The sequence below is a fragment of the Rutidosis leptorrhynchoides genome, chromosome 2 (assembly GCF_046630445.1).
Source record: "Rutidosis leptorrhynchoides isolate AG116_Rl617_1_P2 chromosome 2, CSIRO_AGI_Rlap_v1, whole genome shotgun sequence".
NCBI classification, from domain to species: Eukaryota; Viridiplantae; Streptophyta; class Magnoliopsida; order Asterales; family Asteraceae; genus Rutidosis; species Rutidosis leptorrhynchoides.
In genome coordinates this window covers 106,342,480-106,348,479 of record NC_092334.1, presented here as the reverse complement: position 1 = coordinate 106,348,479, position 6,000 = coordinate 106,342,480, and positions in this window count along the sequence as shown.

Here is a 6,000-nt window from a genome sequence, read left to right as displayed (position 1 = left end):
GATATGCATGTCGTTGGAAAGTTGTCGAAAAATTAATAACTTTTCATTTAGAAATTGTGTGTTATGGTCAATGATCAATCCTTAATTAATAATGTTACTTAATTGCGGATTGAGTGCAATAAGATTATAATGGAGGATGGAATGTTTGATGATTATTTTGGGACCCGGTGATCGTCTTTCACTTTAACTATCAAGTGATCAACCACCCCGACCCGGTCTTGATTGTTAATTAGCATAATTCACCTTTACGCAATGTAAAGATCCCTTAGGCAAGGTCACAAGTGGAAATCACAAAGGCTTAGGCAAAATGGCAGAGAATCAACAACCCTTAAATGAGAGGCCATGCTCCCAATTTATAGTATTCGAGGTATCCGCGGTCTGCGAGTCACTTAACTATCCACGGAAACTCAGCGGATTAAACCGCAGTCATTTGCTAATGCGAAAAGATAACTGCTATACTTATTTTCAGCGAACACTCCATAACCTTGCATTATAGTTCGCGCAGTTCTGCTCTTGGCCTGTAGCAAATAAAATATACATATACAATGCTATGTATATGATCAAGTCTCCCCAGTTTATTATGATACATTTTCGCGAAGCAAATGTATCATGATAAACTCTAAAAATAAAGAAGTGCTTATTTAAAATATTTCACAAGCAATATTTTATAATTTTTACCATTCATTTATTACCGTTGTTTTTATTAGGCTCAACGCGTAATTACAACGGTAACTTTCGCCATTCTGTCAAATCAATACGCTGTAACGGTTAGAAATTTACCGTTTACACGTTGTGGTAATTGCAGCCGTTTAAATGTAATGATTACCTTTTCCACTTGCTCGCCCTAATTCCAATTATAAATAGCTGAATAATCCGCATAAAAACTTTACGCTTTCTCGCTCGATTTTATTTTCAATCAAATTCATCTAATCACAATCGTACCAAGCAATTAACGAATCCAACCTTTAATTTCTTCAATTCCAACATCCAATTTATTTTCCTTATTACAAATGGCGTCGTCTTCATCTATGCATACTCCTGGAGGTTATGTTTCCTATATGACGGAAACAAAACTCCAAACCCTACAGGAGTGGTATCCGCCACTTGCCCAATTTGTTCCTACCGCACCCGCGGCAGAACAACGAGCTGACACTCCCCCTAAGGGGATGATTTCCGTTTATGAGGCTGCCATCTCACAGGGCAACCTACGATTCCCGCTTACTCAATTCTTCCGCAGTGTTTGTGAGTATTATAAGATTGCCATGGCGCAGCTTCATCCCAACGCAATTAATAAAATTGTGTTGTTTGAGATGTTTTGCAATGCCACCAACGTACAACCGCTGCTAAACGTGTTTCGCACGTGTAACAGTCTGATTTTATACGATGTGGGATGGTTTTCATTCCGCAGCAAACTGGGCACAATGATTTCACCAAAAGACTCAATCGGCAACTGGCGCGGTTCTTTCTTTTATATTAACGACACCGCCAATGTGGACAGCGACATACCAAGAACATGGTGTACAGAACTTGATCCCAATCTCAATGAGAAGCCTGTACTTGATGATCTTGAGAATGATATTCTCAAAACACTCAAAAACGCAGGCATAATTTTGCGAGCTTATTCGAATGTACCGCTGTACATCGGCAGAGTTTCAATTCAATGGCCATGGAGCGACTATGACGCGCTTTTGGTTGACCAGGAAAAAATGGTATATCGCTTAAACTTATCGCATAATACTTTTTATACTTTTCGCAGTATATTTTTGCTTCACATAACACTATATGTTTATATTTTCGCAGAGATTGCTCTTGACCTTATCATGAGGTCTGCCGATATCAGCAGGATCAGCCCTGCTCGTCGCCTAAAGAATGGCGACGGCGACATTGTTCTTATTGATGAGCCAATCATCAATACATGTTATATTACTGGTGGCGAGGACCGCGGCAAGCGAAAAGTTGTGGAAGGTGCCACCACCCCGCGTAGAAAATGATTACGCTCTCTTGCTGAACAAGAAATGAGTACGTAATTGTGAATTCGCAGTATTTATTTATTACGCGTTTTTTACTATCGCATAAACTCGCTATATTTGTTTATCTGGTTATAGTTGTTCTTTCAGAGTCATCCGCTGAAGCCACCCCGCTCTACAACATCAGAGGGAGCATCCCTACAGATGTTCTTGCAGAGCCCGGTCGCGAAAATTTATCACTTCCTTCTGATGCAGAAGCATCTAATCAAGAAGAGGAAGGAGAAGATGATGCGGAAGAAACCGCAGCAGCAGAACAGGCCAATAGATTATACCGCAGGCTTTATAAATTTGTTCCCCAGGAAACAAAAGAGCAATATCGCAAACTATCATACCCCGAAGCTGCAAGACAGCGGCTGCATAATTGTTATAATGGAATTTATCTAATAATTGACAGCATGGAGCACTTCACGGAGATGTCGGATGAATATGATAATGCAGTGAAGATTGCCAATGCTAACGAGAGAAAAGCGCAAAGGGCTGAGGCACGGCTCAAAAAGGCTATGGAGGAGAACGCCATTCTCAAAAAGAGGGCAGAAACTGCGGAACAAAATTTCGCACAGCTGGTCAAGTATCTCCCAACTTTCGCAGATAAAGTGATGGACTCCAATCCAGTCACTGAAAAATTTCAAGCGTATGCCCAAGCAGCAAAACTTGCCACTCGCTGTGAGTGGTATGATCTATTGTGTAAGCTTGGCGATCTTTCTCAACCTCTACCTTCTGACATGGCGAAAGAAATATGCGCCACAGATGATGCTTGCGAAGCACTCGAGAGAGCGAAGAAGGAGGTCGAGAAAGTCAGCATACCTACCCTGGAGGAACTTAGTCAGCGCGAGGGAATTTCATTCGCAGATATTGAAGCATTAGAGCTTTAAATTTGCCTTAGCTAGCTTTTGAATGTATTCTCGCAATCTTGAATTGCGTTTTTTGTAATGATCCGCGTTGTTTCCACGCTTAATATTAATGACTTATTTACAATTCGCAGTTGCAACTTCTTTTATTTATATAGCGCTTTACATTATCATATATTCATAATTCAGACTTGCCCTTTGCAATTTCCGCATTCGCTATTGTGCACATAACAAAGCGTACTTTATGCGAAACAATCTTTTAATCATTATGAATCTTCTAAGTCCGACAAATCGATCCTTAGGAAAATTTAGCATTGCGAAGCATTTAAGTATTGGCAAGATCAAATACTTAGGAAATTTTATCCTTTCGCAATTATTAACACAAGTGGGCAATTTCATCACTTTGTTTTTAACAAATTATTTCGCAATGCATTTTTGCATTATTATAACATTTAAGTAGGCCATGTTTAGCGAAAATCATGCCACTTTACTTAAAGTATCCACAGAACAAACATTAACTTAGTGTTATAAAAGATAAGTAATTGTATTCTGCGAAATTATCACTACGTGTGGCCACACGCAGTGCATTCGCTTTGTTAAAGAAACAACTACTAACACTGAAATTAACTTTGCCTCATTCATTATTGTTTCGCATTACGAGGTTCAAAAATAAATGCAACAATCATATTCGCATCATTATATCATACATTGATGAAGTTTGCCTTAGCATCTCATTACAACTTTTAAAATTTCGCACTATTCAGGATTAACTGAATGTCCTTCAATACCCATATTCGCATTTGCCATAATCATAGCGCAGAATGGCTCCATCTCCGCAGAAATTAGCGTGCCAATTCCCATATTGGCAGAAAATTTAACCATGCCATGTATAGTAGAAGGAATAGCGCCAAACATGCGCAGAGCAGTGCACCCAAGTATCATATTGAATCGCGATTGATTTCGCATTATGTACAGATTCAATAAAGCTTGGCGCCTTAGCGACTCATCGCTGGCATCAACTAGCTCCATTTGCAATTCCAACTCGCCAACAGGCCAGGATGACTCTCCTGAGAACCCAGCAAGTGAAACCACAGTAGGTTTTATCAAAGCTTGAATGTTCGCGGGCAGCTTGCTAAAGCATTGTTCATACATGACATCGACACTGCTACCAGTGTCCACATGTACCTTCATTATCATTATACCAGTATTCGCAATGCGACATGAAACCACCACAGGTTTATCAACATCCGCGATCAAGCTTGCAGGAGGAAAAGTAATGGAGGGGCACCTCCAACTTACAATCTGCTCAGAAATTTGAAGTACTGACAGTTCGCCCTGCACTTCTACCACATTAATTACTTGAATTCCGCGCTGATTTTCTTTCTTATTCACCATCTTTACCCCCAGATTTTTCACTGCGGGAGCCTTTCGCTCAACCGCATTTGATGCATTTGAGGTGTTAGCTTCTGTTGGCATTATAATCGCATTTGCAGTGTTTTGTGCGATTAAATGGTCCAGCTTGCCTTGCTTGTATGCTTCTGCAATGAATTCCGCCAAATCTCTGTAGCGATTGGTGTCATGACCATAATCGTCATGGAAAACACAAAACTTTGATCGATCGCGCCTGCTATTTTCTCCCAAAGGCTGCGGATCAGGAAAAGATTTAGCGACTCTTTCCTGTAACAAAATCTCCTTTGGTGTTTTTGTTAGCATCTGAATGATATTGAAAGATTCATTGTTCCACTTTCGCGTAGAATAGCGATCACGACGGCCATATCCATGGTTATCATTTTGACCTTGAAACCTGTCATTTCGCGAGTATCCACCGCCGCCATTTCTCCGCGGAAAACCTGATCCGCGGTAATTATCACTGTTGCCATCACGAAAAGAGTCATTGTCATCTCACCAACTTTTGTCTCTACCCCACCCACACGCAGAGGTTATACTGCTATCCTCTCAACCGCGGAGATAATCATATGTTTCTTGTTGAACTTTTGCGAAAGTCGGCGGGACATCTCTTCGCAATCTTCGCACAAGAGTAGGATGTCGCTGTGGGTTAATAGCATGCAAAAAACCAGAAATTTTTTGATCTTCATTCAATCGTGGAATTTTTTGGCACTCGTAAATGTACCGCGCAAGTAATGCGCTCAAAGTTTCCTTGTTATCTTGCTTAATATCGTGACATTCTATATGTGTCTTTTTCTGCGGTAAAAGATTTTGAAACTGCAGCAAAATATTTTCGCGCAAATCGACAAAGCCAATGATACTGCGAGATTGCAGACTATGAAATCACTCCCTTGCTGAACCTTGCAAAGCCATGGGGAACACTCTACACGCAACTGGTTCATCCCAGTTATAGGTGCTTACCACCCCTTCAAAGCATTGTAGAAAATCTAAGGGATCGGTTAAACCCGAATAGACTCCCAGAGTTGCCGGCACGATTGGCGAAGAAACAATTGGATAGTCAGAAATATGTTGAACAAACTTGTCCGCAGCAGTAGTGATTTCAGTTGCTTTTTTTGTGCGAGTATCTGCATTCTCCGCACAAAACTTGGTAAGCATGTCTTGCAAAAAATTTGGCTGATCAAACTTATGTTGCATTGATTTTGGCGCAATGCTTCTGAAAGCATCCGCCAAAAATTTTTGGACATTTTCTCTGCGAGCAGCATCAGATGCTTCACCCTCTTCCCCATAACGAGGGAAAAGTGTTGGTGGTCGCTTTCGCTTAACATGTAGATTTTTAACAAACTCTTCCATGCTGTCCGAATCATCAGAAAATTCGCTTTCTTCTCTTGGCGTCTTCGCCATTTTTGAGTTATATGCAGAATTCAAATGAATGCGATCTTCTGCATTATCACTATTGCTATCATTACGCTCAAGAACTAAGCGATCAACTTGTGATCCTGAATCGTTCAATGGCCATAAGTAAGTGCGCGGTATGCGAGACTCACGACTGCACTTAGCATCTTTCTTAGCTTGCTCGATAGCAGTATCAACAATTTTGTCGGTTCGCAGACTAGATTTTCCAGATAAAACTTTTACTCGCTTCCCATCAGCGATTGTTTCATCGCGATTTTGCAGCAAAGTTCTGCGCGCAATCATTTTCTCAGCAGCGATTTCTGGCT